Source organism: Oncorhynchus masou, chromosome 18 (assembly GCF_036934945.1).
Source record: "Oncorhynchus masou masou isolate Uvic2021 chromosome 18, UVic_Omas_1.1, whole genome shotgun sequence".
NCBI lineage: Eukaryota > Metazoa > Chordata > Actinopteri > Salmoniformes > Salmonidae > Oncorhynchus > Oncorhynchus masou.
In genome coordinates this window covers 419,951-442,087 of record NC_088229.1, presented here as the reverse complement: position 1 = coordinate 442,087, position 22,137 = coordinate 419,951, and the positions used below count along the sequence as shown (strand labels likewise).

Below are 22,137 nucleotides of genomic sequence, written 5' to 3'. Positions count from 1 at the left end.
TCTCCCAGTCTCTCCCAGCCTGCCTCTCCCAGTCTCTTCCAGCCCATCATCTCCCAGCCTGCCTCTCCCAGTCTCTTCCAGCCTGCCTCTCCCAGTCTCTTCCAGCCTGCCTCTCCCAGTCTCTTCCAGCCTGCCTCTCCCAGTCTCTTCCAGCCCATCATCTCCCAGCCTGCCTCTCCCAGTCTCTCCCAGCCTGCCTCTCCCAGCCTGCCTCTCCCAGTCTCTTCCAGCCTGCCTCTCCCAGTCTCTCCCAGCCTGCCTCTCCCAGTCTCTCCCAGCCTGCCTCTCCCAGCCAGTCTCTCCCAGTCTCTCCCAGTCTGCCTCTCCCAGTCTCTCCCAGCCTGCCTCTCCCAGTCTCTCCCAGCCTGCCTCTCCCAGTCTCTTCCAGCTTGCCTCTCCCAGTCTCTTCCAGCCCATCATCTCCCAGCCTGCCTCTCCCAGTCTCTTCCAGCCTGCCTCTCCCAGTCTCTTCCAGCCTGCCTCTCCCAGTCTCTTCCAGCCTGCCTCTCCCAGTCTCTTCCAGCCCATCATCTCCCAGCCTGCCTCTCCCAGTCTCTCCCAGCCTGCCTCTCCCAGCCTGCCTCTCCCAGTCTCTCCCAGCCTGCCTCTCCCAGTCTCTCCCAGCCAGTCTCTCCCAGTCTCTCCCAGCCAGTCTCTCCCAGTCTCTCCCAGCCAGTCTCTCCCAGTCTCTCCCAGCCAGTCTCTCCCAGTCTCTCCCAGCCTGCCTCTCCCAGCCTGCCTCTCCCAGCCTGCCTCTCCCAGTCTCTTCCAGCCTGCCTCTCCCAGTCTCTTCCAGCCTGCCTCTCCCAGTCTCTTCCAGCCTGCCTCTCCCAGTCTCTCCCAGCCTGCCTCTCCCAGTCTCTTCCAGCCTGCCTCTCCCAGTCTCTTCCAGCCTGCCTCTCCCAGTCTCTCCCAGCCTGCCTCTCCCAGTCTCTTCCAGCTTGCCTCTCCCAGCCTGCCTCTCCCAGCCTGCCTCTCCCAGCCTGCCTCTCCCAGCCTGCCTCTCCCAGCCTGCCTCTCCCAGTCTCTTCCAGCCTGCCTCTCCCAGTCTCTTCCAGCCTGCCTCTCCCAGTCTCTCCCAGCCTGCCTCTCCCAGTCTCTCCCAGCCTGCCTCTCCCAGTCTCTTCCAGCCCATCATCTCCCAGCCTGCCTCTCCCAGTCTCTTCCAGCCTGCCTCTCCCAGTCTCTTCCAGCCTGCCTCTCCCAGTCTCTTCCAGCCTGCCTCTCCCAGTCTCTTCCAGCCCATCATCTCCCAGCCTGCCTCTCCCAGTCTCTCCCAGCCTGCCTCTCCCAGCCTGCCTCTCCCAGTCTCTCCCAGCCAGTCTCTCCCAGCCTGCCTCTCCCAGTCTCTTCCAGCCTGCCTCTCCCAGTCTCTTCCAGCCTGCCTCTCCCAGTCTCTTCCAGCCCATCATCTCCCAGCCTGCCTCTCCCAGTCTCTCCCAGCCTGCCTCTCCCAGCCTGCCTCTCCCAGCCTGCCTCTCCCAGCCTGCCTCTCCCAGCCTGCCTCTCCCAGTCTCTTCCAGCCTGCCTCTCCCAGTCTCTTCCAGCCTGCCTCTCCCAGTCTCTTCCAGCCTGCCTCTCCCAGTCTCTCCCAGCCTGCCTCTCCCAGTCTCTTCCAGCCTGCCTCTCCCAGTCTCTTCCAGCCTGCCTCTCCCAGTCTCTCCCAGCCTGCCTCTCCCAGTCTCTTCCAGCCTGCCTCTCCCAGCCTGCCTCTCCCAGTCTCTCCCAGCCTGCCTCTCCCAGCCTGCCTCTCCCAGTCTCTCCCAGCCTGCCTCTCCCAGCCTGCCTCTCCCAGTCTCTCCCAGCCTGCCTCTCCCAGCCTGCCTCTCCCAGCCTGCCTCTCCCAGCCTGCCTCTCCCAGCCTGCCTCTCCCAGCCTGCCTCTCCCAGTCTCTCCCAGCCTGCCTCTCCCAGCCTGCCTCTCCCAGTCTCTCCCAGCCTGCCTCTCCCAGCCTGCCTCTCCCAGTCTCTCCCAGCCTGCCTCTCCCAGCCTGCCTCTCCCAGCCTGCCTCTCCCAGCCTGCCTCTCCCAGCCTGCCTCTCCCAGCCTGCCTCTCCCAGCCTGCCTCTCCCAGTCTCTCCCAGCCTGCCTCTCCCAGCCTGCCTCTCCCAGTCTCTCCCAGCCTGCCTCTCCCAGCCTGCCTCTCCCAGCCTGCCTCTCCCAGCCTGCCTCTCCCAGCCTGCCTCTCCCAGTCTCTTCCAGCCTGCCTCTCCCAGTCTCTTCCAGCCTGCCTCTCCCAGTCTCTTCCAGCCTGCCTCTCCCAGTCTCTCCCAGCCTGCCTCTCCCAGTCTCTTCCAGCCTGCCTCTCCCAGTCTCTTCCAGCCTGCCTCTCCCAGTCTCTCCCAGCCTGCCTCTCCCAGTCTCTTCCAGCTTGCCTCTCCCAGTCTCTCCCAGCCTGCCTCTCCCAGCCTGCCTCTCCCAGCCTGCCTCTCCCAGTCTCTTCCAGCCTGCCTCTCCCAGTCTCTTCCAGCTTGCCTCTCCCAGTCTCTTCCAGCCCATCATCTCCCAGCCTGCCTCTCCCAGTCTCTTCCAGCCTGCCTCTCCCAGTCTCTTCCAGCCTGCCTCTCCCAGTCTCTTCCAGCCTGCCTCTCCCAGTCTCTTCCAGCCCATCATCTCCCAGCCTGCCTCTCCCAGTCTCTCCCAGCCTGCCTCTCCCAGCCTGCCTCTCCCAGTCTCTCCCAGCCTGCCTCTCCCAGTCTCTCCCAGCCTGCCTCTTCCAGCCTGCCTCTCCCAGTCTCTCCCAGCCTGCCTCTCCCAGTCTCTTCCAGTCCATCATCTCCCAGCCTGCCTCTCCCAGCCTGCCTCTCCCAGCCTGCCTCTCCCAGCCTGCCTCTCCCAGTCTCTTCCAGCCTGCCTCTCCCAGTCTCTCCCAGCTTGCCTCTCCCAGTCTCTTCCAGTCCATCATCTCCCAGCCTGCCTCTCCCAGCCTGCCTCTCCCAGCCTGCCTCTCCCAGCCTGCCTCTCCCAGTCTCTCCCAGCCTGCCTCTCCCAGTCTCTTCCAGTCCATCATCTCCCAGCCTGCCTCTCCCAGCCTGCCTCTCCCAGCCTGCCTCTCCCAGCCTGCCTCTCCCAGCCTGCCTCTCCCAGCCTGCCTCTCCCAGCCTGCCTCTCCCAGTCTCTTCCAGCCTGCCTCTCCCAGTCTCTTCCAGCCTGCCTCTCCCAGTCTCTTCCAGCCTGCCTCTCCCAGTCTCTTCCAGCCTGCCTCTCCCAGTCTCTCCCAGCCTGCCTCTCCCAGTCTCTTCCAGCCTGCCTCTCCCAGTCTCTCCCAGCCTGCCTCTCCCAGTCTCTTCCAGCCTGCCTCTCCCAGTCTCTCCCAGCCTGCCTCTCCCAGTCTCTCCCAGCCTGCCTCTCCCAGTCTCTTCCAGTCCACCATCTCCCAGCCTGCCTCTCCCAGTCTCTTCCAGCCTGCCTCTCCCAGTCTCTTCCAGCCTGCCTCTCCCAGTCTCTCCCAGCCTGCCTCTCCCAGTCTCTTCCAGCCTGCCTCTCCCAGTCTCTCCCTGCCTGCCTCTCCCAGTCTCTTCCAGCCTGCCTCTCCCAGTCTCTTCCAGCCTGCCTCTCCCAGTCTCTCCCAGCCTGCCTCTCCCAGTCTCTTCCAGTCCATCATCTGACCTAAATTCACCTAAATTCATTATTTACACTTTATATTTACTACTCTCTCTTTCTCTCTTCTCTTTCGTCTCTCTCTCCCCCTCTCTCTTCCTCCTCCTCCTGCCAAGCCACAACTCTGTTACACCACTCCCAGGTGGCCTATCAGATTCCTCCTGCTCTCCTTTCTCTCTCTCTCTTCCTCCCTTCTTCCCATCACACTGACTGGTCTTCTATCCTGACAGAGAAATGTCTTTATATCAAGAGATTTGATCCATATCACATTATCCACTGAGTCTGTGAAAATATAAATCTGAGGTGAGCCTCCCTCCCTCATTACCCCATCACCATGGCAACACCCTGACTCCAGCCTCCATCACCATGGCAACACCCTGACTCCAGCCAGCCGCATGTTGTAATATTTATTTCCTCCCATCCCCCACTCCCCCTCTCCCTCCACACCTCTCCCTCTCTGGCTGGAGCCACTCCCTGCATCTCCTCTCTTTCTCAGTCTCCACAACTCTCTCTTTTGTCTACATCTCTATCTGTCACACAATGTCCTCTTTTTGTCTATCTATCTCCCTTCCCTCTCTCTCCCCTCTTTATCTCTCTCTCTCACCCCCCTCTCTCTTTCTCTCTATCCATCTCTCTCTCCAGTGGTGTCATCAGACCTGAGATTGCAGAGCTTAAGCCCCAAACCTTTTGATGGTCCCCCAAATGTTTCCCAATTTGATTTAACTTGTGCCATACAGTAATAGATTTTACTAACAAAAATAAACAATTAAACATATTGTGATAGGTAGCAGTAAGAGTTAGCAGTAGCAGTCACTGTAAGAAGCCCTAGGCAACATCCACAGGTACACCTCCAATTGAGTAAAATGATATCAATTAGCCTATCAAAAGCTTCTAATGCCGTGACATCATTTTCTGTAATTTTCCAAGTTGTTTAAAGGCCCAGTCAACTTAGTGTTCTAACTTCTAACCCACTAGAATTGTGATAAAGTGGATTATAAATTAAATAATCTGTCTGTAAACAATTGTTGGAAAAATGACTTGTGTCATGCACAAAGTAGATGTCCTAACCAACTTGCCAAGACTATAGTTTGTTAACAAGAAATTTGTGGAGTGGTCTGCTATACAAATTGATGGAAAGTGGTGTTGGGGAAAAACATACGTCATTATAAAATCCATGTACACAAACAACAAGTACATGGTTAAAATGGGTTTTAAAAAACACATTTCTTTCCAAAGGGCAGTGGGGTGAGACAGGGATGCCGCTTAAGCCCCACCCTCTTCAACATATATGTCAACGAATTGGCGAGGGCAGTAGAACAGTCTGCAGCACTTGGTCTCACTTATTAGAAGTCAAATGTCTACTGTTTGCTGATGATCTGTAATCTTGGTAAGACAAAATGGTGTTCCAAAAAGGTCCAGTTGCCAGGACAATAAATACAAATTCAATCTAGACACCGCTGCCGTAGAGAACACAAAAAACGATACATATCTCAGCCGAAATATCAGCGCCACAGGTAACTTCAACAAAGCTGTGAACAATCTGATAGACAAGGTAAAAAGGGCCTTCTATGCCATCAAAAGCAACATAAAATTTTACATAACAATAAGGATCTCGCTAAAAATACTTGAATCAGTGCATGTGTGCGTTTGTGTGTGTGTTGTTTAAGTCAGGGCCAATAGATTAGCAGGTTCTGTAGAGAATAGACCTCAGAGAGAGCTGCTGCTGTAATCCCCTCCTGCTGCTGCTAATGAACACACACACATGCACGCTCGCACACATGCGTAACAAGCGCATATACACACAGACAAATGCACACGTGCGCACACGTGGGGGAGAGAGAGAAGAGAGATGGGGAGAGAAAGAGGGAGAGAAAAGGGGAGAGAGATAGGGAGAGAGAGAGCGAGAGAGAAAGTGAGAGAGAAAGGGAAGAAAGCTGGAGAGAGAGGTTGAGAAAGGGGGAGAGAGAGAATTAGAGAGGGGTAGAGAGATGTGGAGAGAGAGAGAGATTGGGATAGAAAGTGGAAAATGTTTTACTTTTAACCTCGGACAAAACAGAGAAGCTTGTTCTAGGTCCCAAGAAACAAAGAGACCTGCTGTTGGATCTGACAAATAATCTTGATGGTTGTGCAGTCGCCTCAAATAAAACTGTGAAGGACCTCGGCGTTACTCTGTACCCTGATCTCTTTTTTGATGAACATATCGAGACTGTTTCAAGGACAGCTATTTTTCATCTATGCAACATTGCAAAAATCAGAAACTTTCTGTTTAAAAATGATGCAGAAAAATGTATCCATGCTTTTGTCACTTCTAGAATATACCACTACAATGCTCTACATTCCGGCTACCCGGATGAAGCACTAGATAAACTTCAGTTAGTGCTAAATACGGCTGCTAGAATCCTGACTAGAACCCAAAAATTTGATCATATTACTCCAGTGCTAGCCTCCCTACACTGGCTTCCTGTTAAGGCTAGGGCTGATTTCAAGGTTTTACTGCTAACCTACAAAGCATTACATGGGCTTGCTCCTACCTATCTCTCTGATTTGGTCCTGCCGTACATACCTACACGTACGCTACGGTCACAAGAAGCAGGCCTCCTAATTGTTCCTAGAATTTCTTAGCAAACAGCTGGAGGCAGGGCTTTCTCCTATAGAGCTCCATTTTTATGGAACGGTCTACCTACCCATGTAAGAGACGCAAACTCGGTCTCAACCTTTAAGTCTTTACTGAAGACTCATCTCTTCAGTGGGTCATATGATTGAGTGTAGTCTGGCCCAGGAGTGGGAAGGTGAACGGAAAGGCTCTGGAGCAACGAACCGCCCTTGCTGTCTCTGCCTGGCCGGTTCCTCTCTTTCCACTGGGATTCTCTGCCTCTAACCCTATTACAGGGGCTGAGTCACTGGCTTACTGGGGCTCTTTCATACCGTCCCTGGGAGGGGTGCGTCACCTGAGTGGGTTGAGAGTCACTGATGTGATCTTCCTGTCTGGGTTGGCGACCCCCCCCCCCCTTGGGTTGTGCCGTGGCGGAGATCTTTGTGGGCTATACTCTGCCTCAGGATGGTAAGTTGGTGGTTGAAGATATCCCTCTCGTGGTGTGGGGGCTGTGCTTTGGCAAAGTGGTTGGGGTTATATCCTTCCTGTTTGGCCCTGTCCGGGGGTGTCCTCGGATGGGGCCACAGTGTCTCCTGACCCCTCCTGTCTCAGCCTCCAGTATTTATGCTGCAGTAGTTTATGTGTCGGGGGGCTAGGGTCAGTTTGTTATATCTGGAGTACTTCTCCTGTCCTATTCGGTGTCCTGTGTGAATTTAAGTGTGCTCTCTCTAATTCTCTCTTTCTCTCTTTCTTTCTCTCTCTCGGAGGACCTGAGCCCTCGGACCATGCCTCAGGACTACCTGACATGATGACTTCTTGCTGTCCCCAGTCCACCTGGCCGTGCTGCTGCTCCAGTTTCAACTGTTCTGCCTTATTATTACTGGAACCATGCTGTTCATTTATGAACATTTGAACATCTTGGCCATGTTCTGTTATAATCTCCACCCAGCACAGCCAGAAGAGGACTGGCCACCCCACATAGCCTGGTTCCTCTCTAGGTTTCTTCCTATGTTATTGCCTTTCTAGGGAGTTTTTTTTCTTCTGCTTCTACACCTGCATTGCTTGCTGTTTGGGGTTTTTCGGCTGGGTTTCTGTACAGCACTTTGAGATATGGTGCGGCAGGGTAGCCTAGTGGTTAGAGCGTTGGACTAGTAACCAAAAGGTTGCAAGTTCGAATCCCAGAGCTGACAAGGTACAATTCTGTCGTTCTGCCCCTGAACAGGCAGTTAACCCACTGTTCCTAGGCCGTCATTGAAAATAAGAATTTGTTCTTAACTGACTTGCCTGGTTAAATAAAGGTAAAAAAAATTTAAATATCAGCTGATGTAAGAAGGGTTATATAAATACATTTGATTTGATTTGACCTGGATGGACCAGGACCAACAACATATTGATGGACCAGGACCAACAACACCTGGATGGACCAGGACCAATAAAAGCTGACCACGACTCCATTTTGTTGCCTCCTGCCCATAGACAGAAACGAAAACAGGAAGCTCCCGCGCTCAGGTCTGTTCAAAGCTGGTCCGACCAATCTTATCCAATGCTTCAAGACTGCTTCGAATACGTGGACTGGAATATGTTCCGCATTGCGTAAAACAACAACATTGACGATTACGCTGAGTCGGTGAGCGAGTTTATTAGCAAGTGCATCAGCGATGTCGTACCCACAGCAACTATTAAAACATTCCCAAACCAGAAACCGATGGCAGCATTCACGCGAAACTGAAAGCGCGAACCACTGCTTTCAATCAGGGCAAGGTGACTGTAAACATGACCGAATACAAACAGTGTCGCTATTCCCTCCAAGGCAATCAAACAAGCTAAGTGTCAGTATAGAGACAAAGTAGAGTCGCAATTCAACGGCTCAGACCCAAGAGGTATGTGTCAGGGTCTACAGTCAATCACGGATTACATAAAGAAAACCAGCCCCATCGCGGACCAGGATGTCTTGCTCCCAGACAGACTAAACAACTTCTTTGCTCGCTTAGAGGACAATCCAGTGCCACTGACACGACATGCTACCAAAACCTGCGGACTCTCCTTCACTACAGCCGATGTGAGTAAAACATTTAAATGTGTTACGCTTGCAAGGCTGCAGGCCCAGACGAGATCACCAGCTGCGTCCTCAGAGCATGCGCAGACCAGCTGGCTGGTGTGTTTACGGACATATTCAATCAAACCTTATCCCAGTCTGCTGTTCCCACATGCTTCAAGAGGGCCACCATTGTTCCTGTTACCAAGAAAGCTAAGGTAATTGAGCTAAACGACTACCGCCCCGTAGCACTCACTTCCGTTATCATGAAGTGCTTTGAGAGACTAGTCAGGGATCATATCACCTCCACCCAACCTGACACCCTAGATCCACTACATTTTGCTTTACCGCCCAAATAGGTCCACAGACGACGCAATCGCAACCACACTGCACACTGCCCTAACCCATCTGGAAAAGAGGAATACCTATGTGAAAATGCTGTTCATCGACTACAGCTCAGAATTCAACACCATAGTATCCTCCAAACTCTTCATTAAGCTCGAGACCCTGGGTCTCGACCCCACCCTGTGAAACTGGGTACTGGACTTCCTGACGGGCCGCCCCCAGGTGGTGAGGGTAGGTAACAACATCTCCACCTCGCTGATCCTCAACACTGGGGCCCCACAAGGGTGTGGTCTGAGCCCTCTCCTGTACTCCCTGTTCACCCACGACTGCGTGGCCATGCACGCCTCCAACTCAATTGTCAAGTTTGCAGACGACACTACAGTGGTAGGCTTGATTACCAACAACGACGAGACGGCCTACAGGGAGGAAGTGAGGGCCCTTGGAGTGTGGTGTCAGCAAAACAAAGGAGATGATCGTGGAGGGAGCACTCCCCTGTTCACATCGACGGGACAGTAGTGGAGAGGGTAGTACGTTTGAAGTTCCTCGGCGTACACATCACAGACAAACTGAATTGGTCCACTCAGGAGGCTGAAGATATTTGGCTTGTTTCCAAAAGCCCACACACTTCTACAGATGCACAATCGAGAGCATCCTGTCGGGCTGTATCACCACCTGGTACGGCAACTGCTCCGCCCACATCCGTAAGGCTCTCCAGAGGGTAGTGAGGTCTGCACAACGCATCACCGGGGGCAAACTACCTGCCCTCCAGGACACCTAAAACACCCAATGTCACAGGAAGGCCTTAAAGATCATCAAGGACAACAACCACCCGAGCCACTGCCTGTTCACCCCACTATCATCCAGAAGGCGAGGTCAGTACAGGTGCATCAGAGCTGGGACCGAGAGACTGAAAAACAGCTTCTATCTCAAGGCCATCAGACTGTTAAACAGCCATCACAAAGATTGAGTGTCTGCTGCCAACAGACTGACTCAAATCCAGCCACAGACCAGGACCAACAACATATTGATGAACAAGGACTAATAACACCTGTGTATGACACTAATAACACCTGTGTATGACACATGGTTTAATTCTGAATCACCAACAAAGTGATCTAAAGTGACCTCTCCTTCTCTTCCTTGTAACCCCAAAGTGATCTCTTCCTTCTAGACCTAAAGTGACCTCAACTTCTCTTCCTTCTAGCCCTAAAGTGACATCTTCCTTCGAGCCCTAAAGTGACCTCTTCCTTCTAGACCTAAAGTGACCTCTTCCTTCTATCCCTAAAGTGACCTCTCCTTATCTTCCTTGTAACCCTAAAGTGATCTCTTCCTTCTAGACCTAAAGTGACCTCTCCCTCTCTTCATTCTAACCCTAAAGTGACCTCTCCCTCTCTTCCTTCTAACCCTAAAGTGACCTCTCCCTCTCTTCATTCTAACCCTAAAGTGACCTCTCCTTCTCTTCCTTCTATCCCTAAAGTGACCTCTCCTTCTATTCCTTCTAACCCTAAAGTGACATCTCCCTCTCTTCTTTATATCCCTACAGTGACCTCAACTTCTCTTCCTTCTAACCCTAAAGTGACCTCTCCCTCTCTTCCTTCTAACCCTAAAGTGACCTCTCCCTCTCTTCTTTATATCCCTAAAGTGACCTCAACTTCTCTTCCTTCTAACCCTAAAGTGACCTCTCCTTCTATTCCTTCTAACCCTAAAGTGACCTCTCCCTCTCTTCTTTATATCCCTAAAGTGACCTCTCCCTCTCTTCCTTCTAACCCTAAAGTGACCTCTCCCTCTCTTCTTTATATCCCTAAAGTGACCTCAACTTCTCTTCATTCTAACCCTAAAGTGACCTCTCCCTCTCTTCCTTCTAACCCTAAAGTGACCTCTCCTTCTCTTCCTTCTATCCCTAAAGTGACCTCTCCTTCTATTCCTTCTAACCCTAAAGTGACCTCTCCCTCTCTTCTTTATATCCCTAAAGTGACCTCAACTTCTCTTCCTTCTAACCCTAAAGTGACCTCTCCCTCTCTTCCTTCTAACCCTAAAGTGACCTCTCCCTCTCTTCTTTATATCCCTAAAGTGACCTCAACTTCTCTTCCTTCTAACCCTAAAGTGACCTCTCCCTCTCTTCATTCTAACCCTAAAGTGACCTCTCCCTCTCTTCTTTATATCCCTAAAGTGACCTCTCCCTCTCTTCCTTCTAACCCTAAAGTGACCTCTCCCTCACTTCTTTATATCCCTAAAGTGACCTCTCCTTCTCTTCCTTCTATCCCTAAAGTGACCTCTCCTTCTATTCCTTCTAACCCTAAAGTGACCTCTCCCTCTCTTCTTTATATCCCTAAAGTGACCTCAACTTCTCTTCCTTCTAACCCTAAAGTGACCTCTCCCTCTCTTCCTTCTAACCCTAAAGTGACCTCTCCCTCTCTTCTTTATATCCCTAAAGTGACCTCAACTTCTCTTCCTTCTAACCCTAAAGTGACCTCTCCCTCTCTTCATTCTATCCCTAAAGTGACCTCTCCCTCTCTTCCTTCTAGCCCTAAAGTGACCTCTCCTTATCTTCCTTGTAACCCTAAAGTGACATCTCCCTCTTTTCTTTATATCCCTAACGTGACCTCTCCCTCTCTTCCTTCTAACCCCAAAGTGACCTCTCCCTCTCTTCCTTCTAACCCTAAAGTGACCTCTCCTTCTCTTCCTTCTATCCCTAAAGTGACCTCTCCTTCTATTCCTTCTAACCCTAAAGTGACCTCTCCCTCTCTTCTTTATATCCCTAAAGTGACCTCAACTTCTCTTCCTTCTAACCCTAAAGTGACCTCTCCCTCTCTTCCTTCTAACCCTAAAGTGACCTCTCCCTCTCTTCTTTATATCCCTAAAGTGACCTCAACTTCTCTTCCTTCTAACCCTAAAGTGACCTCTCCCTCTCTTCATTCTAACCCTAAAGTGACCTCTCCCTCTCTTCCTTCTAACCCTAAAGTGACCTCTCCCTCTCTTCTTTATATCCCTAAAGTGACCTCTCCCTCTCTTCCTTCTAACCCTAAAGTGACCTCTCCCTCACTTCTTTATATCCCTAAAGTGACCTCTCCTTCTCTTCATTCTAACCCTAAAGTGACCTCTCCTTCTCTTCATTCTAACCCTAATGTGACATCTCCCTCTTTTCATGCCGTCCCTGGAGGGGGTGCGTCACCTGAGTGGGTTGATTCACTGATGTGGTCATCCTGTCTGGGTTGGCGCCCCCCCCCCTTGGGTTGTGCCGTGGCGGAGATCTTTGCGGGCTATACTCAGCTTTGTCTCAGGATGGTAAGTTGGTGGTTGAAGATATCCCTCCAGTGGTGTGGGGGCTGTGCTTTGGCAAAGTGGGTGGGGTTATATCCTTCCTGTTTGGCCCTGTCCGGGGGTGTCCTCGGGTGGGGCCACAGTGTCTCCTGACCCCTCCTGTCTCAGCCTCCAGTATTTATGCTGCAGTAGTTTATGTGTCGGGGGCTGGGGTCAGTTTGTTATATCTGGAGTACTTCTCCTGTCCAATTCGGTGTCCTGTGTGAATCTAAGTGTGCGTTCTCTAATTCTCTCCTTCTCTCTCTCGGAGGACCTGAGCCCTAGGACCATGCCCCAGGACTACCTGACATGATGACTCCTTGCTGTCCCCAGTCCACCTGGCCGTGCTGCTGCTCCAGTTTCAACTGACCTGAGCCCTAGGACCATGCCCCAGGACTACTTGACATGATGACTCCTTGCTGTCCCCAGTCCACCTGGCCGTGCTGCTGCTCCAGTTTCAACTGTTCTGCCTTATTATTATTCGACCATGCTGGTCATTTATGAACATTTGAACATCTTGGCCATGTTCTGTTATAATCTCTACCCGGCACAGCCAGAAGAGGACTGGCCACCCCACATAGCCTGGTTCCTCTCTAGGTTTCTTCCTAGGTTTTGGCTTTTCTAGGGAGTTTTTCCTAGCCACCGTGCTTCTACACCTGCATTGCTTGCTGTTTGGGGTTTTAGGCTGGGTTTCTGTACAGCACTTTGAGATATCAGCTGATGTACGAAGGGCTATATAAATAAATTTGATTTGATTTGATTAAATTTTCCTTCTATCCCTAAAGTGACCTCTCCTTAACTTCCTTGTAACCCTAAAGTGACCTCTCCCTCTCTTCCTTCTAACCCTAAAGTGACCTCTCCCTCTCTTCTTTATATCCCTAAAGTGACCTCAACTTCTCTTCCTTCTAACCCTAAAGTGACCTCTCCCTCTCTTCCTTCTAACCCTAAAGTGACCTCTCCCTCTCTTCCTTCTAGCCCTAAAGTGACCTCTCCCTCTCTTCCTTCTATCCCTAAAGTGACCTCTCCCTCTCTTCTTTATATCCCTAAAGTGACCTCTCCTTCTCTTCCTTCTAACCCTAAAGTGACCTCTCCCTCTCTTCCTTCTATCCCTAAAGTGACCTCTCCCTCTCTTCTTTATATCCCTAAAGTGACCTCTCCCTCTCCTCCTTCTAACCCTAAAGTGACCTCTCCCTCTCCTCCTTCTAACCCTAAAGTGAGCTCTCCCTCTCTTCCTTCTAACCCTAAAGTGACCTCTCCCTCACTTCCTTCTAACCCTAAAGTGAACTCTCCCTCTCTTCCTTCTAACCCTAAAGTGACCTCTCCCTCTCTTCCTTCTAACCCTAAAGTGACCTCTCCCTCTCTTCCTTCTAACCCTAAAGTGACCTCTCCCTCTCTTCCTTCTATCCCTAAAGTGACCTCTCCCTCTCCTCCTTCTAACCCTAAAGTGACCTCTCCCTCTCCTCCTTCTAACCCTAAAGTGACCTCTCCCTCTCCTCCTTCTAACCCTAAAGTGACCTCTCCCTCTCTTCCTTCTAACCCAAAAGTGACCTCTCCCTCTCTTCCTTCTAACCCTAAAGTGACCTCTCCCTCTCTTCCTTCTAACCCTAAAGTGACCTCTCCCTCTCTTCTTTATATCCCTAAAGTGACCTCTCCTTCTCTTCCTTCTAACCCTAAAGTGACTTCTCCCTCTCTTCCTTCTAACCCTAAAGTGACCTCTCCCTCTCTTCATTCTAACCCTAAAGTGACCTCTCCCTCTCTTCCTTCTATCCCTAAAGTGACCTCTCCTTCTCTTCCTTCTAACCCTAAAGTGACCTCTCCCTCTCTTCCTTCTAACCCTAAAGTGACCTCTCCCTCTCTTCTTTATATCCCTAAAGTGACCTCAACTTCTCTTCCTTCTAACCCTAAAGTGACCTCTCCCTCTCTTCCTTCTAACCCTAAAGTGACCTCTCCCTCTCTTCCTTCTATCCCTAAAGTGACCTCTCCCTCTCTTCCTTCTATCCCTAAAGTGAACTCTCCCTCTCTTCCTTCTATCCCTAAAGTGACCTCTCCCTCTCTTCCTTCTATCCCTAAAGTGACCTCTCCCTCTCTTCCTTCTAACCCTAGTGACCTCTCCCTCTCTTCCTTCTAACCCTAAAGTGACCTCTCCCTCTCTTCCTTCTAACCCTAGTGACCTCTCCCTCTCTTACTTCTAACCCTAAAGTGACCTCTCCCTCTCTTCCTTCTAACCCTAAAGTGACCTCTCCCTCTCTTCTTTATATCCCTAAAGTGACCTCAGCTTCTCTTCCTTCTAACCCTAGTGACCTCTCCCTCTCTTCCTTCTAACCCTAAAGTGACCTCTCCCTCTCTTCGTTCTATCCCTAAAGTGACCTCTCCCTCTCTTCCTTCTAACCCTAGTGACCTCTCCCTCTCTTCCTTCTAACCCTAGTGACCTCTCCCTCTCTTCCTTCTAACCCTAGTGACCTCTCCCTCTCTTCCTTCTAACCCTAGTGACCTCTCCCTCTCTTCCTTCTAACCCTAGTGACCTCTCCCTCTCTTCCTTCTAACCCTAGTGACCTCTCCCTCTTCCTTCTAACCCTAGTGACCTCTCCCTCTCTTCCTTCTAACCCTAGTGACCTCTCCCTCTCTTCCTTCTATCCCTAAAGTGACCTCTCCCTCTCTTCCTTCTAACCCTAAAGTGACCTCTCCTTCTCTTCCTTCTAACCCTAAAGTGACCTCTCCCTCTCTTCCTTCTAACCCTAGTGACCTCTCCCTCTCTTCCTTCTAACCCTAAAGTGACCTCTCCCTCTCTTCCTTCTAACCCTAGTGACCTCTCCTTCTCTTCCTTCTAACCCTAAAGTGACCTCTCCCTCTCTTCCTTCTAACCCTAGTGACCTCTCCCTCTCTTCCTTCTAACCCTAAAGTGACTTCTCCCTCTCTTCCTTCTAACCCTAAAGTGACCTCTCCCTCTCTTCCTTCTAACCCTAGTGACCTCTCCCTCTCTTCCTTCTATCCCTAAAGTGACTTCTCCCTCTCTTCCTTATATCCCTAAAGTGACCTCTGCCTCTCTGTGCATGTGACCAAGAAAATGTGATTTGATTTGATTTGTATGCATCTTAGGCTCTACACCAGTTATTTATGCGGATATATGTGCTTCATTTTAAAGAGTTATTTGTATGCATGTTCTACACCAGTTATTTATGCAGATATATGTGCTTCATTTTAAAGAGTTATTTGGCCACTTTAGTGCAGTTCAAGAAGAGTTAAGAAAGTATTTACCAAATAAGCTTAAGTAAAAAATATGTTTTAAAGTTAAACGATCAAATACCAATAACGAGGCTATATACAGGGGGTACCGGTACAGAGTCAATGTGGAGGCTATATACAGGGGGTACCAGTACAGAGTCAGTGTGGAGGCTATATACAGGGGGTACCGGTACAGAGTCAATGTGGAGGCTATATACAGGGGGTACCGGTACAGAGTCAATGTGGAGGCTATATACAGGGGGTACCGGTACAGAGTCAATGTGAAGGCTATATACAGGGGGTACCGGTACAGAGTCAATGTGGAGGCTATATACAGGGGGTACCGGTACAGAGTCAATGTGGAGGCTATATACAGGGTGTTACGGTACAGAGTCAATGTGAAGGCTTTATACAGGGGGTACCGGTACAGAGTCAATGTGGAGGCTGTATACAGGGGGTACCGGTACAGAGTCAATGTGGAGGCTATATACAGGGTGTTACGGTACAGAGTCAATGTGGAGGCCATATACAGGGGGTACCGGTACAGAGTCAATGTGGAGGCTATATACAGGGGGTACCGGTACAGAGTCAATGTGAAGGCTATATACAGGGGGTACCGGTACAGAGTCAATGTGGAGGCTATATACAGGGTGTTACGGTACAGAGTCAATGTGGAGGCTATATACAGGGGGTACCGGTACAGAGTCAATGTGAAGGCTATATACAGGGGGTACCGGTACAGAGTCAATGTGGAGGCTATATACAGGGGGTACCGGTACAGAGTCAATGTGAAGGCTATATACAGGGGGTACCGGTACAGAGTCAATGTGGAGGCTATATACAGGGGGTACCAGTACAGAGTCAATGTGGAGGCTATATACAGGGGGTACCGGTACAGAGTCAATGTGGAGGCTATATACAGGGGGTACCGGTACAGAGTCAATGTGGAGGCTATATACAGGGTGTTACGGTACAGAGTCAATGTGGAGGCTATATACAGGGGGTACCGGTACAGAGTCAATGTGGAGGCTATATACAGGGGGTACCGGTACAGAGTCAATGTGGAGGCTATATACAGGGTGTTACGGTACAGAGTCAATGTGGAGGCTATATACAGGGGGTACCGGTACAGAGTCAATGTGGAGGCTATATACAGGGGGTACCGCTACAGAGTCAATGTGGAGGCTATATACAGGGGGTACCGGTACAGAGTCAATGTGAAGGCTATATACAGGGGGTTCCGATACAGAGTCAATGTGGAGGCTATATACAGGGGGTACCGGTACAGAGTCAATGTGGAGGCTATATACAGGGGGTACCGGTACAGAGTCAATGTGGAGGCTATATACAGGGGGTACCGGTACAGAGTCAATGTGGAGGCTATATACAGGGGGTACCGCTACAGAGTCAATGTGGAGGCTATATACAGGGGGTACCGGTACAGAGTCATTGTGGAGGCTATATACAGGGGGTACCGGTACAGAGTCAATGTGGAGGCTATATACAGGGGGTACCGGTACAGAGTCAATGTGGAGGCTATATACAGGGGGTACCGCTACAGAGTCAATGTGGAGGCTATATACAGGGGGTACCGGTACAGAGTCAATGTGGAGGCTATATACAGGGTTTACTGTTACAGAGTCAATGTGGAGGCTATATACAGGGGGTACTGGTACAGAGTCAATGTGGAGGCTATATACAGGGGGTACCGCTACAGAGTCAATGTGGAGGCTATATACAGGGGGTACCGGTACAGAGTCAATGTGGAGGCTATATACAGGGGGTACCGCTACAGAGTCAATGTGGAGGCTATATACAGGGGGTACCGGTACAGAGTCAATGTGGAGGCTATATACAGGGGGTACCGGTACAGAGTCAATGTGGAGGCTATATACAGGGGGTACCGCTACAGAGTCAATGTGGAGGCTATATACAGGGGGTACTGTTACAGAGTCAATGTGGAGGCTATATACAGGGGGTACCACTACAGAGTCAATGTGGAGGCTCTATACAGGGGGTACTGTTACAGAGTCAATGTGGAGGCTATATACAGGGGGTACTGGTACAGAGTCAATGTGGAGGCTATATACAGGGGGTACCGCTACAGAGTCAATGTGGAGGCTATATACAGGGGGTACCGGTACAGAGTCAATGTGGAGGCTACATACAGGGGGTACCGGTACATGGTCAATGTGGAGGCTATATACAGGGGGTACCGCTACAGAGTCAATGTGGACGCTATATACAGGGGGTACCGGTACAGAGTCAATGTGGAGGCTATATACAGGGGGTACCGGTACAGAGTCAATGTGGAGGCTATATACAGGGGGTACTGGTACAGAGTCAATGCGGAGGCTATATACAGGGGGTACCGGTACAGAGTCAATGTGGAGGCTATATACAGGGGGTACCGGTACAGAGTCAATGTGGAGGCTATATACAGGGGGTACCGGTACAGGGTCAATGTGGAGGCTATATACAGGGGGTACCGCTACAGAGTCAATGTGGAGGCTATATACAGGGGGTACCGGTACAGAGTCAATGTGGAGGCTACATACAGGGGGTACCGGTACAGAGTCAATGCGGAGGCTATATACAGGGGGTACTGGTACAGAGTCAATGCGGAGGCTATATACAGGGGGTACCGGTACAGAGTCAATGTGGAGGCTTTATACAGGGGTTACCGGTACAGAGTCAATGTGGAGGATATATACAGGGGGTACCGGTACAGAGTCAATGTGGAGGCTATATACAGGGGGTACCGGTACAGAGTCAATGTGGAGGCTATATACAGGGTGTTACGGTACAGAGTCAATGTGGAGGCTATATACAGGGGGTACCGGTACAGAGTCAATGTGGAGGCTATATACAGGGGGTACCGGTACAGAGTCAATGTGGAGGCTATATACAGGGGGTACCGGTACAGAGTCAATGTGGAGGCTATATACAGGGGGTACCGCTACAGAGTCAATGTGGAGGCTATATACAGGGGTACCGGTACAGAGTCAATGTGGAGGCTATATACAGGGGGTACCGGTACAGAGTCAATGTGGAGGCTATATACAGGGGGTACCGCTACAGAGTCAATGTGGAGGCTATATACAGGGGGTACTGTTACAGAGTCAATGTGGAGGCTATATACAGGGGGTACCACTACAGAGTCAATGTGGAGGCTCTATACAGGGGGTACTGTTACAGAGTCAATGTGGAGGCTATATACAGGGGGTACTGGTACAGAGTCAATGTGGAGGCTATATACAGGGGGTACCGCTACAGAGTCAATGTGGAGGCTATATACAGGGGGTACCGGTACAGAGTCAATGTGGAGGCTACATACAGGGGGTACCGGTACATGGTCAATGTGGAGGCTATATACAGGGGGTACCGCTACAGAGTCAATGTGGAGGCTATATACAGGGGGTACCGGTACAGAGTCAATGTGGAGGCTATATACAGGGGGTACCGGTACAGAGTCAATGTGGAGGCTATATACAGGGGGTACTGGTACAGAGTCAATGCGGAGGCTATATACAGGGGGTACCGGTACAGAGTCAATGTGGAGGCTATATACAGGGGGTACCAGTACAGAGTCAATGTGGAGGCTATATACAGGGGGTACCGGTACAGAGTCAATGTGGAGGCTATATACAGGGGGTACCGGTACAGAGTCAATGTGGAGGCTATATACAGGGTGTTACGGTACAGAGTCAATGTGGAGGCTATATACAGGGGGTACCGGTACAGAGTCAATGTGGAGGCTATATACAGGGGGTACCGGTACAGAGTCAATGTGGAGGCTATATACAGGGTGTTACGGTACAGAGTCAATGTGGAGGCTATATACAGGGGGTACCGGTACAGAGTCAATGTGGAGGCTATATACAGGGGGTACCGCTACAGAGTCAATGTGGAGGCTATATACAGGGGGTACCGGTACAGAGTCAATGTGAAGGCTATATACAGTGGGTACCGATACAGAGTCAATGTGGAGGCTATATACAGGGGGTACCGGTACAGAGTCAATGTGGAGGCTATATACAGGGGGTACCGGTACAGAGTCAATGTGGAGGCTATATACAGGGGGTACCGGTACAGAGTCAATGTGGAGGCTATATACAGGGGGTACCGCTACAGAGTCAATGTGGAGGCTATATACAGGGGGTACCGGTACAGAGTCAATGTGGAGGCTATATACAGGGGGTACCGGTACAGAGTCAATGTGGAGGCTATATACAGGGGGTACCGGTACAGAGTCAATGTGGAGGCTATATACAGGGGGTACCGCTACAGAGTCAATGTGGAGGCTATATACAGGGGGTACCGCTACAGAGTCAATGTGGAGGCTATATACAGGGGGTACTGTTACAGAGTCAATGTGGAGGCTATATACAGGGGGTACTGGTACAGAGTCAATGTGGAGGCTATATACAGGGGGTACCGCTACAGAGTCAATGTGGAGGCTATATACAGGGGGTACCGGTACAGAGTCAATGTGGAGGCTATATACAGGGGGTACCGGTACAGGGTCAATGTGGAGGCTATATACAGGGGGTACCGGTACAGAGTCAATGTGGAGGCTATATACAGGGGGTACCGGTACAGAGTCAATGTGGGGGCTATATACAGGGGGTACCGGTACAGAGTCAATGTGGAGGCTATATACAGGGGGTACCGGTACAGAGTCAATGTGGAGGCTATATACAGGGGGTACCGGTACAGGGTCAATGTGGAGGCTATATACAGGGGGTACCGGTACAGAGTCAATGTGGAGGCTATATACAGGTGGTACCAGTACAGAGTCAATGTGGAGGCTATATACAGGGGGTACTGTTACAGAGTCAATGTGGATGCTATATACAGGGGGTACCGGTACAGGGTCAATGTGGAGGCTATATACAGGGGGTACCGCTACAGAGTCACTGGTGCTTTACAAAAACAATAAATCTCGTTAAGCTTTCACCATTCAACAGCGTTCAACAACACACAGCGCATATCAGACTCGGACATCAACCATTCAGAGTTGGTCTTAGTGGGCGGGACCATTACATTCTATAGGAGTCACTAATTAACACAGTCAAAATGTTATAAATATGGCTAAACCCTGCCAATTTCTACAATTTATCTTCCTAAAATGTGTTTTTAAATCTAACCCTAACTAATAAGGATAAGTTTGATGCGTTGGTCCACCAGACCTTCTGTGCATGTGGTTAACTCGACATCACTTTAGAGAGTAAGCCATCCTTCAGCACAACATCATCCTTCAGCACAACATGTCATGTTGGAGACTTCCCAGTCATCTGATGATTCTCATTACCTATACTGTTCTCTTTGAAGTTGAAAGAATAATCGATATAAGTTTAAATATTAGACATGTGTAAGCAGGGTGAAGGCTGCTTTGTACAAATGTGAGTGTACCATGCTGGATCAACAGAATTAACCATTAGACATGTGAAAACAGAATGTAAGCCAAATCTGCGCACAGGCCATGCAAGACATTTTATAAGGGAGTGTCCCAAAAAATTAAACTTGGTCCCCTTAAAAATCTAGGGTTCCACTTTAAAGAACGTTCAGCTGATGAAGGCTTCATAAGACCTTCATAATACTTCCATAAGCACTACTTATAGGGGCCACGTTGGGCTCCCCAGTGACGCAGCCGTCTGAGGCACAGCCCAGTGTCGTCCGGGTTTGGTCAGGGGTAGGCCGTTATTGAACTTGTTCTTCACTGACTTTCCTTGTTAAATAAAGGTTAAAAGAACACAGAAAATTGCATCTACCATATTGAAAATGAATATATAAATATTACATGAATATTGAATTTGAAAACTGAATGCATTATTCATTCAATTCACTTTCAAATCATGAAATACAAGTTCAATTTCTGAATTCAATGACGGAATTTGTGCTTTACAAATTCTAAAATATTAAATTCAATATCCTAACACAAATTCTAAATTATGCAATTCAATATCCTAACACAAATTCTAAATTATGCAATTCAATATCCTAACACAAATTCTAAATTATGCAATTCAATATCCTAACACAAATTCTAAATTACGCAATTCAATGTCCTAACACAAATTCTAAATTATGCAATTCAAATAGAATTTCTGTTGGCACTGAAATCGCTCCATACTCTTGGTTAAACAGATTTTCTACAATAATCGTTAACCTACGAAAGTGCTGTTATAGTGTTTCACCAGCATCCCAGCTGGTGAATATATATGTCAGCCATGTAGCCAACTAATGCACCATAAATATAGTAGCGTAAGTCCCAGTTGGTAAATATATGTGTCAGCTGTCATCCATATAACCAACAAACCTGTGTTTTAATATCAGAACTAAATAACAGACTTGTGTCACAGACAGGCCCACGCCTAATACATCTCAGACACACACACTTAAACATACACACGACACCAGTATATCCCTCTATCTGTCTGACACACACACACACACACCCAGCATGGTGGGATGATGCCATTGTCTCCATCTCTCCACCAGTTCCCTACCTCTGGAGGTGCTGTCTTTCTCTCTCTCTCTTCTTCTCACTCTATTTCTGTCTTCCTCTCTTTATCTCCTATCCAATGTGTCTTCAGTGTCTTCTCTCTGTCTATCTGCTGAGAGTCGTGTTTAGGCTGCTCTGCAAGAATGCTGCAGTGATAGAGAAAAACACAAACCTTCTCTCTGTCTCTCCTCCCTCCTTCCAGCTTCTCATTCGCTGCTCTGGAGAGATGACATCACCCCTTTTATTGTGGCCTCTCTCTCTCTCGCTCTCTCTCTCTCTGTTTTCCCCCGGGTACCTCCCTGCCCCTCCCTCATCTCTCTCTCTCTCTTTCTTTGTTATCCCCTGGGTACCTCCCTGCCACGCCCTCATATCTGTCTCTCCATCCCTCATCTCTCTCTCTGAGACCTGCTCAGAGAACATCGTTCAGATGGTTGTTGTATTGTGACTGGGGTAATTTTGATGATTTTAGAACGGTAAAGCTGTAGAATGGTAAAGCTGTAGAATGGTAAAGTAGAATGGTAAAGCTGCAGAATGG

General features: G+C 49.8%; 1 protein-coding gene across 1 annotated transcript in view; it reads right to left on the bottom strand.

The window, feature by feature from the left end:
• LOC135503818 (neural cell adhesion molecule L1.1-like) overlaps window positions 1–21,809 on the bottom strand; it is a 137,716-nt gene extending 115,907 nt beyond the window's left edge. The window contains exon 1 of the mRNA XM_064921957.1: window positions 21,607–21,809. The gene's annotated coding sequence lies outside the window, so the exon portion shown is untranslated. The remainder of the gene's footprint in view (window positions 1–21,606) is intronic.
• Window positions 21,810–22,137: the final 328 nt, after the last annotated feature.